We start from the raw sequence: 13,158 nt of genomic DNA on the forward strand, positions 1-13,158 counted from the left end.
TTCGGTTAAGGTATCTGGTTTTAGGAAAACTTTCCTAAAACACTCTACCTTCCATAATCGTAAGGTTTAAGGGAATTCTTTCCGAAAAACCTATGGATTTCTACATCTTTCACAATCCTAAGGCTTACGGAAATCCTATCCATAACCTACGGGTTCTCACTTATTCACGCACCCCGGCGTCCCTTTATTATTTCCCTTCAAAGCATTTAACCTAATCTTATCTCACACATAAGATTCACAAAATACTTCCGGTTAATATTATACCCCTAATATTAACCCATACTTATCTACTAGATAGGCACAAAACAAGTTCGCTTGACTTTCCGTCCTACCACGTGCAGTCTTAGCTTCCGAAGCTTCACACACGATTTTACAGTTGCACACGGTCTTAGTAATACCGACTTCACGTGCATCTTCTCACACAAATGCGTATGGTCTCAGTCCTACCAACTTCACATACCACTTTCACACATAATTGCGTATGGTCTTAGTCCTACTGACTTCACATATGACTTTCACACAAACAGCTACATATCCACATATGTAACAAAGATTCAATTACTTCCGGTCTAATATTATACGTCAACATTGGTTTAGATATTATAGCCCTATTATAATACCTAACTACCAAATTCATCAAGACAAACATTCAAAACTTGCAATAACTCAATCACACAAGAGAGAGTTAGCACCCATACGTACCTGGCACGGGATCTCACAAAGATCATGAAAGCCAAGGTAATTCCTAGAACTCTAAGGTTTCACCTTACTTTCATTGCGACCTCTCGATCCATCACCTTTGACTCCGCAAAGTGATCAATTCCATAAGCAACGCTCGTTCGATTCATGTGGATAGTGGGCTCTCCGGCTTACCTCCTTTCGACCTGCAACTCCCCGCTGCATCGAACATAAGGTAAATTCTAACCCCACCTACCCATCTAACGTCGGATGTACCGGTTTCCTAAGTTATGAGTGCGACTCTTTTTTTTTTACTCGATAAAACATTTGAAAACTCGTTCCCATGAGCACACCGACTTAAAATCCAAGCTGCTCACTACACAATGCACGCGGATAGACATCTTTCAACTTTGTCAAGACCTCTTTGGTTTTCTAGGACCGACCTGCTTCTTTGACTCTACAAAAACATACAGTAAAGTAAAACAAAACCCAAAGCAAAGGTCGGCAAACACTATTTTGGGAGCACTTACTCTTGTTTACCGCCCTTTTCACTTTACGATCTGTCCGTTCTTGCTAAGTAAACGGCCAGCGATGTTTTCCGGCCTCACTAAGCTGCTTAGATACCTTCTCCTTAAGCGACCTCTCTATGAGTACGGGGACGTGGCGATCTACAAAAGGAAAAGAGGTAAAGTAAGTCAATAAACATGAGAACGAATTTTCTAAGTCTGACCAGGGTAAGATCTACCAAATTTAACTCTCCAGCCAGGTCGGATTGTGCTTGCTGCATTCACCACAGAGTAAGAGTCGACACGCAGGAAAAAGTAACTATGTTCCCAATTTGAGAACTTGCTCGCTTTTGTACCAGTCACCAGGTCGACGGCGGATTGGCACAGCCGACAAATACCAGTATTTAGCCTAGACAACCTTCAAGATGAAGACTTCCTCAAACATGGCAACGTTGACCTTGGTATGGATGTCATTACTGAACTGCAGAACCCTGACAATATTAACAATGATTGCAGTAGGCGAACAGTAAACGATGCAGATGGAAACGCAGGCCGGCCTCCCTAAAATACGCGTATACACAAATGAAACCCTCCAGGGCATTCCAAGGGCGTTCATCGGAGGTCAGAACCTGAACAAGAATATGTGATAGGGCGCCGCATAACAACATCACACCCCGAACTGTATCTGGAGTGGAGCACGTCATTCCTAGGTCGGTACAGACTGTGGGTCGATCAATGATCAACGTAGAGTTGTCATCGTCGGGATCTCTAGCACCGTATTTTCGGGCTTTATCTACTCTTCTAGCCCAATCGCCTCATCGATCGGATACTTTCTGCCGGACTTCCGATTGTCACAATCCATCAATTCGGGAGCCCGGATAAGAGACCTTTGGTTACTCGGCCCGACCTCCTGAACGGGAGAGTTCTTCCGAACCAAAGAAGCTTTCGAAGAACTCTGTGTCGTACCCAAGCTGGAAGTCTTTTTCGAGGTCGTCGCCTGTGTTAGAAGATGACTCGGAAGACATGGCTGAAGCAAAATCAGAAATTTTTCCGCCGGCAAGGGAACACAACAAACGGTGGTTGGAAACCTAGAGAGAGAAAGGAAATTTTAGAGAGAATGGAGAGCGAATATATGTAGCAACGAGAGCTGAAATGAGGAAATGATGAGAGCTGCTCCCTATTTATAGAAGAGAGGTAATCAGGATGACTATTCGGATTTCGCGCCCCTTGTCGGTCTGAAATATTAAAATTCCTGCCAAAACTAATGCAACCCTTCGACTTCCAAATTGGCAAAAGGCCCGAAATAGCCCTGTAAGCACATAAGACGAAACGGTACATCAGGAAGCGATTGATGCGTCAACCGAATTCGACCAAACTCGATTTCAACCGAGCTAAAGAGAAAATTCGTCAAACTCAGTCAAACTCATTTGCCAAACCTGGGGAGACATATTGTTAGTGGTATGCTCCGCAACCCAGCTTAGCCCGATATAAATCAATATCGGTCCAATTAAACCCGGTTTACGATGATTTGTACTGAAATGGGTTCGGCCTGATAAGACGGTCTGCGGTGAAATTTGGCCCAATAACGAAAGTCAGTGGAATTAGAATGTAAAACCCTAGGGTACTCAATCATTAATATACTATAAATAGGGGGATTCATTACTGTTCGTGGGACTGGATTTTTTCCCGAGAAATAGGAGAGGTCAACTAGTCCAGACTTATAATTCTCAGTTTGTAGAGAGATCTCCAAACTAGAACCTTTGTATAATTGTATCCCGAACTCAAGAAATAAATAAAGAATATCATTTAGTCCAATATTACCGAGTTCCACAATCAACAGCCCTGTTGCGTTGATTTTTTTTAAGCAGAGAGAAGTGACGGTCGGAGATTAGAGAAGAGATGAACACAGAGCTGCCGGTGGAGAGGATATATATATCTGAACTTTAATCAGAGCTGATCTCAAGGTGTAGTTTGGTTTAAGGGCGTCTTCTTGTTTGCTATATTGCTCATCAAATTTGATAATTGTAACTGCATTGAGATTCCCGTCTTGATAGCAGAGAATAACCCCCTTGTCCTACTCCTTCTGCTCTTTTTTTTAAAAAACAAACGGACTATGATGTTTTCCACAGGTCGACGACCTTGCTTGAAGTATAGAACGAGCTGCTTTTGTTCTTGTTTCTCACCATGTTAAGGTTTTTCTCAAACTCTTTTCTAGCTGTTGTTTTGGGATTTATTCAAATCTTTACTTTTCCTCTTGCTCTTCTTTCGTTTGACTTTTTCTTTGGATTGGCTGCAGGAAATTGAACTGATATAAAGCTGTGGAAGCTCGTTTTGCAGGTCGGCTTGAGATGTTGTAAAGGAGACTTTTATCCTTGGTGCTTTGGAGCAGAGGGAGATCAATTTTTGTAATTTCTGCCATGGTTAATCTCGACTGATGAAGTTGCAAATCTCGACATTCGAATTGCAGAGAAGACAAAGCAAATCGTCGGTGAAGATTGACATTGATTGTTGTTGAGACTGTGGTCGTAGGTCGGCATCTGGTTCGATATGAGAGAGACGAGTAGGTGGTGCAGGTGCCATTGGGGAGACATTAATAACAGGTGTCGAATTCAAGGCGACTTTGTGAACTGTTCTCGAAGAATTACAGAGGTTTAGCTCTTTCTTAAGAGTTTCTTCTTGCCATACTGGAGGTTTGATAAGCTTGCTGTTCCTCTGGCTTACATGAAGAAGAAGAAGCATTCGAGTAGGAATGTGAGGAAGCAGGAAAGTGAAGGCTTACCACCAAAGTGGCTAAGTATGTGTAAGACTCGGTGTGAGAGAGGGTGTCTTATCTTCTTAACTTACCTTATTAATAACTCAAAATTATGTCGTATGAGTGATACACTTTGTATTTAAGGCCCCAAATGTTTAGGGTTTATCTTATTTGATAACATCAAACATTAAATCGATTTCCTTATTGACTGCGCTAGATAGGTCACTGGCTTGTCTAAATCGTTTGAGTTACCGACTCTAACACTGGTATCAGAGACTCGGGATGTCGTCAAACCCCAAACACTCAGGCGTGGCAGATCCGACCGTGGAGAAAACTTCAGATCCGGACAAGGAACTGAAAGAGAGACTCGAAAAGATGGAAAAGAAATAAGCTTATGTACGCGACGCTCTTGCTCACTTGCTTTGCTCTCAAATGGTGGGTTTTGGTACTTCCAGCTTTTCCACTCCGACCTCAACACCCTTGTTCACTGGACTCTCCCAGTCTCAAAGTCGCCTCTTTACCCTGTCAGGAGACAAGACTCCAGCTAAAGAGATGGTGAATGCCCCACCGGATCCAGCAAAACAGCAACCCATAGTGCTGGTTGATTCAGGAGCTACTAGTAACTTCATTTTCGAGCGATTAGCCAGGGCAATGGATTTACCAATCACCAACACCAGGGGCTTTGGTGTGTCGGTGGGTAATGGCCAAATTATTACGGGCAGAGGCAAGTGTTCAGGGGTCATATTAGAAATCCAAAGAATCAAAATTATGGAAGAGTGTTTCTTGTTTGACCTTGGAACGACCGATATGATGTTGTGCTGGGTTACTCTTGGTTGGCTTCCTTGGGAGAAACTCGCATCAGCAGGAAGCTTTAATGGCTCAGCTTCAATATTAATCATCAGTGGGTTACGTTGGTTGGTGATCCTACCCTACTGCGATCACAAATCTCACTTAACTCAATGAAAAAGCTGATTCCGCATGGAGACTTGGTTTACTTGCTTGAATTGACATCCTTGTTTGAAGGAACTGAGTTTACAGCTACTGCGGTCATCCGATCGATTATACAACATTTGCTAGAGGAGTTCACGGAAGTCTTCCAGATGCCCACCTCACTACCACCAGAGAGGCACCAGAACCACGCGATCACAATACACTCAGGATCAGCTCCGATCAACCTCCGACCGTTCAAATAGTCTTATGTCCAAAAGAATGAGATCGAGAGATTGGTTGGAGAAATGCTAAGGGCACAGGTTATTCAGCCCAGCATTAGCCCATATTCAAGTCATGTGATCTTGGTTGGAGTCTGGCGCTTCTGTATGGATTTCAGAGCCCTTAACAAGGTCATGGTGCCTGACAGGTATCCAATTCCAGTTATTGAAGAGTTGCTCGATGAGTTGAGGGGAGCAACAGTCTTTTCCAAAATTGATCTCAAGTCTGGTTACCATCAGATCAGGATGAAGAAGGAGGATGTCGAAAAGACCACTCTCCAAACTCATGAAGGGAACTACGAGTTTTTGGTGATTCCTTTCGGCCTCACCAATGCACCAGTGACTTTTCAATTGGTAATGAATGACCTGTTCAGACCCCACTTGCGGCGTTTTATCCTCGTTTTCTTCGATGACATACTGGTGTATAGCTCTTCGATGACAACCCACCGACAACACCTGCATCATGTGTTGCAAACTCTTCTGCGAAACCGATTCTGTGCCAACCGGAAAAAATGTGAGTTTGGCCAATCTCAGATAGCATATCTCGGTCACATAATCAGATAGCATGTGGATCCTTCGAAGATTGCACCCATGACCAACTGGCCAACACCCAGGAATGTAACTGAATTGCGTGGATTTCTTGGGTTGACGGGGTACTATTGAAGGTTTTTCCATAACTATGGCACCAAGGCTCGACCATTGACTGAGTTTATGAAGAAGGATTCATTCACTTGGGGAGATATTCCAACCAAAGCTTTCAATGACCTGAAAGAAGCCATGACGGTCTTGCTTGTGTTGATCTTGCCAGATTTTGGTAAGCTTCTTGTTATTGAAACTGATGCTTCGGTAATGGCATTGGTGCCTTTTTGTCACAATGTAACAGACCGATAGCCTACATCAGCCAAGGGTTCACGAATAAGGGGAAGCAGAAATCCGTATACGAAAGGGAATTGCTCGCAATCGTCTTTGTCATCTCCAAATGGCGTCACTACCTGACAGGCAACAACTTTGTCTTTCGAACCGACCAAAAGAGCCTCCAGTACCTGCTTGATAAAAAATCTGTTACTTCCAAACAACAGAAATGGGCGTCCAAGTTTCTGGGTCTGAACTACAAAATTGAATACAAACCTGGAGCTGACAACAAAGTCGTCGAAGCACTGTCCTGACGACCCTGAAGAGCACCTTCTGCAGCTGCTTCTCATGACTCCTCTGTCGTTAGATACCCTGGCTCAAGAGGTAAGTACTGATCCCGAGTTGAAGAAGGTAATAGCAACACCAAATGTGGATAACTGTGCCTCAGGTTACACATTTGAGAAAGGGTTGTTATTCAAAGAGGGCTGATTGGTACAGCCTTGCGATTCTATCTTCCCACGACAGGCTGTACCAGTTTCATTCGAGTAATGTGGGGGGCCATGAAGGCGTGTTGAAGCTATACAAGCGACTCGCTTGGGAAGTGTATTGGAAAGGTATGAGGAAAGACGTGGAAACGTTCATTACCAACTGCCAGATCTGTCAACACAACAAGTATTCTACGTTATCTCCTGGGGGTCTGTTGTCCCCTTTTCCTATTCCCCACCAGGTATGGTCGGATGTTAGTCTTGACTTCATTGATGGTTTACCTGTACCTCATGGTTTTGATGTCAAATTGGTTGTTGTTGACCGTCTTAGTAAGTAGTATGCACATTTCATGCCACTGAAACACCCATATACCGCTAAGTTAGTCGCAGAAGTATTCATCTGAGAGGTTGTCAGACTCCAGGGGTTTCCTGAGAGGATGGTTTCTAATAGGGACAAATTATTCTTCAGCCAGTTCTGGTCAGCCATATTTGCTTCCCAGGGCACCGAATTACACAAAAGCAGCGCTTACCATCTGCAGAGTAATGGTCAGACGGAGGTAGTTAACCGCTGTTTAGAGACTTACTAAACCCAGGACTTGGGTGAAGTGGTTACATTGGGCCGAATACTGGTATAATTCTTCATTCCACTCCTCCCTCAATAGTACGCCTTTCAAAGCCTTATATGGTTGTTTACCTCCTCGCATTCTGCGTTATGGGGATGTTCTAACTCCAATTGCTGTTGTAGACAAACTGTTGCAGGATCGTGATGGCATCTCAAAGAATTAAGTAGCAACTTGCACAAGGCTCAAAAGAGGATGGAGATAGCTGCTAATAAACACCGCAGAGAGCTGGAGTTTAGCGTTGGTGACAAGGTGTACTTGAAACTTTGACCCTACAGAGAGGCATCCGTGGCTCAACGTCGCAACGAGAAGCTGGCTCCGTGATACTTTGGACCATTTGAGGTGCTGCAGCGAATTGTTAAGGTCGCCTACAAACTCAAACTTTCGCCTCAAAGTTTGATCCACCCTATCTTCCATGTATTTCTGCTGAAGAAGGCTGTACCAGAACCAAACAAGGTGTAGACTATCCCCACCATCTTGACACCGGAGTTGGAATGGAAAACAAAGCCCGCAGAGGTGCTTGACATTCGAAGAACAGATCATGCTGCAGAACCAGAGGTACTCATTCGCTGGAATGGGTTACCACTATTTGAGGCTTCTTGGGAACCAGTCAACAAGGTTGCAGCTGATTACCCTGATTTTCACCTTGAGGACAAGGTGAGTCTTCTTGGGGGGAGGGGGGAGGGGGTGGTGTACTGATAAGCTTGCTATTCCTCTGGCTTACATGAAGAAGAAGAAGCGTTCGGTAGGAATGTGAGGAAGCAGGAAGTGAAGGCTTACCACCAAAGTGGCTAAGTATGTGTAAGACTTGGTGTGAGAGAGAGAGTGTCTTATCTTCTTAACTTACCTTATTAATAACTCAAAACTATGTCGTATGAGTGATACACTTTGTTAATAAGGCCCCAAATGTTTAGGGTTTATATTATCTAATAACATCAAACATTAAATCGCTTTCCTTATTGGCTGCGCTAGATAGGTTACTGGCTTGTCTAAATCGTTTGAGTCACCGGCTCTAACAAGGTTGCACACGATCTTTGTTTTTTTTTGTTAGGATTGTTGTGTTGATTGTTCCGCAAGTTATCTCTCCTTTAGTATTTGATATGAATATCAATCACCTGTTGCAATTTGTCGAGGTCGTCTCTTGTCCGAATTCCAACTAAGTATAGATCTAGGATCTTGGGTTTTCCCCATGTTGCTGGTTTCGGTATTTTCACCTGGGTCGTTGAATTTCTCATCGGATAAAGGAGAAGAAGTCTTGCTTCCCCTGCGATAAGATGAATAAAAGTGTAAAGAAGAAAACCATATAATTTAATAATTTAACATTTTTTCCATCCAGAATGAATTGATTCCATTCCACGCTGAGTTATGTCAATGGGTTATTGCAAACCGAGAATTTTCGAAAACCACTGATGAGGTAATGAAAATAATTAAACATAATTATGTAAAACTAACCTTTTTTTACGTCTCGGTGGCGTTGTGTTTGGAGATCATAATCGGTAGGCAAGGAGAGAGGTCGGAGACTTCGTCGTACAGTGTAGATGTCATTGACTATAAAGTTCAGCTTAAAGCACAAAAAACCAAACTTGTTAATATGATGGAGACGGTCTCGGTTGTGTTGTAAAAGAGCTGTGTCGGTCAGAGATCATGGCTGGTAGATACAATGGAAGAGATCAGAGATATACTGCCTTAATCCGATTTTTTTTGGTTTTGAAAAATCTCTCTCCCAACAGATGGCGCCAATTGTAAGAACCGTATTTCACCATCTCATAGATAGTCGAAATCAGTTTGGGTTTACGATATTTTATTGATTTTATAGCTGAACTAAAGATAAGCTGCCTACATACCCTAGAACATTCGATGATGGCAGTATATCTCTGATCTCTTCCGTTGTATCTACAAGGCATTCATAGTTCATATTTATAAAGGGAATTAGGTCATTAGAAGATGAGCTAAGAAATAAGAAGAAGATGTATTCTAGGTCTTGTGTGAAGTTGTGAATGATCTTAAATGAATGAGATGCTCTCCATTTATAGATGTTAAAGTCGGTTGATTTTCTCTTTCCTTCTTGACTTGAGATTTCTTTATTTCCTTATTTTCTGGAGCTGATAGTAACAATTTCTTTTTTTCTCAGGGATTTGTCTTTTGAGAATATTTCTTTTTCCAGATAATTAGGAAATATTCTACGAAGTCCGGATGTTAGTGCTGACATTGTAAGTTTGTTATAGGGTTGAATGTCCTTTGGATATGAACCATCGTAAATCCAGATCAATTTGGCTGATCTCGGTTCATACCGGGCTAAACCAAAGGTGCGGAGTACACCTCCAACAATGTCCTACCACCACAATTCTTTGGTTACAAGAAGAAGAAGTTCTTGCGTGATGTTAGAAGGTATTTTTGCGATGAACCATATCTTTATAAGCAATGTTCAGACAATTTTTTCCGAAGATGCATTCCCGAAGAAGAAGTTCCAAGAATTCTCTTTCATTTTCACGGGTTTAACTACACCGGACACTTTGCTACTGATAAAACTGTGGCCTACCATGTTCAAAGATGCCCATGCCTATATTTCTAAGTGTAATAATTGCCAAAGACAAGGGAATATCAGCAAATGGAATGAGATGCCACAAAATTTCATTCAAGACGTCGAAGCTTTTGATGTTTGGGGAATCGACTTTATGGGTCTTTTTCCTTCATCTTTTGGAAACAAGTACATCCTTTTTGCTATTGAATATGTGTCTCAGTGGGTAGAAGCCATAGCTAGCCCCACAAATGACGCAAAGGTAGTAATGAAGATGTTCAAGTCAATCATATCTAAGATTTGGTGTTCCGTGAACCGTCATCAGTGATGGTGGTTCTCACTTCATCAACAAAGTGTTTGAGAATCTCTTGAAGAAAAATGGAGTGAAACATAAGGTAGCTACACCTTATCACCCGCAAACAAGTGGCCTAGTGGAGATATCAAACTGAGAACTTCAAAAGAATTTTGGAAAAGACAATAGGACCGACAAGAAAAGATTGGTGAACAAAGCTTGATGATGCTTTTTGGGCATGTACAACTGCTTTTTGACCATAGAAAAGATTGGGTACTACTTTCTTTTCATCTTGTTTATGGTAAAGCTTGTCATCTTCCATTAGAGTTAGAGTTCAAGGCAGAATAGACAATAAGAAAACTGGATTATGACATCCAGACAGCCATTGCGAAACGTTTGATTCAGTTGAATGAGTTAGACGAGATTCGCCATAATGCCTATGAAAACTCTAAGATCTATAAGGAGAAAACTAAGGCATATCATGACAAGAATATAGTTCCCAATACGTTTTCACCTAATGATCAGGTTCTACTTTTCAACTCACGCTTAAAACTGTTTCCCGGGAAGCTTAAATGACGATGGTCTGAACCTTTCAAATCAAAGAAGTTTTATCCTTTTGTGTTGTCGTTCTCTGGAACTGTCAATGACGATGGTCTTCCAACTCACGAACATGGACCCAAATTGTGATTATTTTAACTTTATATGGCCCGGCCCGCGTAGAATAAAGCCTTCGTAAAACTCCACGTACATCACGTGCGGGTAGAGTTCGCACGTGCGCCACATCAGTGATCGGTAATGGAGATTGATCGACCAATTCAAAACTCGATCGGACTGGGTTGATTGGCGACAATGGAGAGGAATGTCGAGAAGATGCTGAACAGAGTTTCAGTGGTCTTCATTAGCATCGGAACGGCGATTATGGTGATTATGATTCTCTAGACGCCGAAAAATGTATCTCACCAGAAGCTCCATCGAAGCCACATATGCATTTTCTAAAATCCACCTGTGATTCCTTGCCTCGCCTGCATGTTCTTCTCCCCAAGAAGAACGCTCAAATCTGGTCCTTTAAAGCTTGGAAATCGCGTCTCTCCTCCTTCTCTTGCGGACATTGAAGAAGATAAGGAAGATCCGGTTTCCTTAGCAGACCCGCCATCACCTTGATCAAAAAACAACGTCAAGCTAACAACTTAAAACAAGCTCTTAGTGGGAGGAAACCCACTCGATATTTTACTTATTTCCCTTTGACCTTTATTTTCTATTTTTGTTGCTTTGATTTTGTTTCATTTAATTTCAGATTTTGACAAAGAAGAACGAATTGAAGATGAGCGGACATAATAGACAGGAAAAGAAGCCATCACCGCGGCCCGGTTGAGTCCGATCGCAGCACATCCCTACACGACCATGGTCGAAAATTTTCGACCCACAGTGCCATCATTCCAACCGCAACTCAGTCTTCCGACAAGGTAAGACTAAACACTTCAAGTTTGTATTTTCTTATCCCTTCTTTCTTTGATTTAATCACATTGAGGACAGTGGGAAATAAGTCTGGGGGAAGATGTTCATCCTAACGAGATTGTTTTGGGAGCAAGGGGAGCAAGGAGTTAACATCAAAGAAGGAGGAGAGTGTGACGCCATCTTAGCTAGGAAGAGCGACTGAAAATTGTTGACATCAATAGGTCCGTTCTCTCTTATGATTCTGCATAATATCTTGCATCCTCCTAAATTTAAGACTCTAATTCCACCCTAAAATAGCCCTTTAATACCAAACGCATCTTCTCTGGATGATGACTTTGACGAGAAGCTCATGAAATTGCTTAATGAATGTAGAGAGATAGTTGACCGGAATCGAGATCTAGGTAATCTAGGTTTTGCATGACGGAAACCATGAACTAGGATCATTTTTGTTTAGTGAGACTTTTCTAGACTAGATTCCGATAGATGCTTTACATTGGTTATGGTTTAGAAGGACGGTCACAGAGATGTTGTTGAGTTCCTATGATTTTAAAATTCTTTCCGAGATTGATCTATGTTTTGTTTGAGGACAAACAAGGGTTTAAGTCTAGGGGAGTTGATAATACTGTATTTTGACCACTTTTATGAATCGTTTTAATGTCTTATGCATGTTTTTTAACTCTGTTTTCAATGTTTTTTAAGTGATTTCAATGTTTTAGAGTTTTAAAATACTGTTTAGGAAACTTGGACTAAAGATGTGCAATTTGGAGTAAACGAGCAATTTTGGATAAATTCAGGCCGTTAGAAGTATGGCAAGAGATGAAACCTTCTCACCGTCTGATCATCTCCCAAATTTGACACAACATTGAAGAGATAACCAGCTTTCAAATGCAATTGGTTTGAAGACAATACAACCGTTAGATCTTCAGATATTCTCGATGCACTAAAGACAAATGATGCAGTCTCGAAGCAGAGCAATGGCCACGGTTGCAGCCAAACAATCATTCGCCACGGCTAGAGAAGCCGCAACTGCGGCCGGAAATATTTTCTGTCCCGAGAGACCTGTTTCAAGCCCATGTTAGGCCCGTCACTTATTCTTCAAACCCTAGACGTTCCCGACGAATTAGAAGGCTATAAATATTTGCTTTCGGTCATTCAAATGACCAAGCCGTGGATAGAGATCATGGAAGGAGTCACTGAAAGGAGTCATCATCGATCTCCACCTTCATCCGCGTTCTTCATTCTTTACCTTTCTCTTATTTCTTTTCTAGCAAACTATGATGTTCTTATACACTATGATTGAGTAATTCTTTTGTTGGGGTTTCAGGGATTTTTTAAAGGGAATTCATGGATTGATTACTAGTTTGTTAGATTTGGGTTTATCTTTAGAGTTCTTCGTCCAAATTTTTGTTTTGTGTATATGGCTTGGATCAACCATCAAGCTACTGTGATTAGGTTGGTTTACTCACCGAAAGTATTGTCGAATCGACTAACCTTATTTAGATGAGCAAATTCTCTTAGACGGCGTGAGTCGATCGAAAGCGTTTTCTGAAGTTATCGAACTAATTTGTGTAGATACTTAGAGAACGAATGTGAGTTTAGTAAATCTGAGTGGATGGATTTGTGATTAATACTATGTGAGTAGGTTAGTCTTGGTTCAATTTCAATAACATATCTATCGAAAACTCTATGTTTAATTATTTTTTAGCTAGTTTGTGATACCCGGGGAATTCTCTAATGCCCAACACCTTCTCGTATTGATTTCATCTTATTATTTACTTCCTTTTTAGGTTTA

Source organism: Eutrema salsugineum, unplaced genomic scaffold, assembly GCF_000478725.1.
Source record: "Eutrema salsugineum unplaced genomic scaffold, Eutsalg1_0 scaffold_12, whole genome shotgun sequence".
NCBI lineage: Eukaryota > Viridiplantae > Streptophyta > Magnoliopsida > Brassicales > Brassicaceae > Eutrema > Eutrema salsugineum.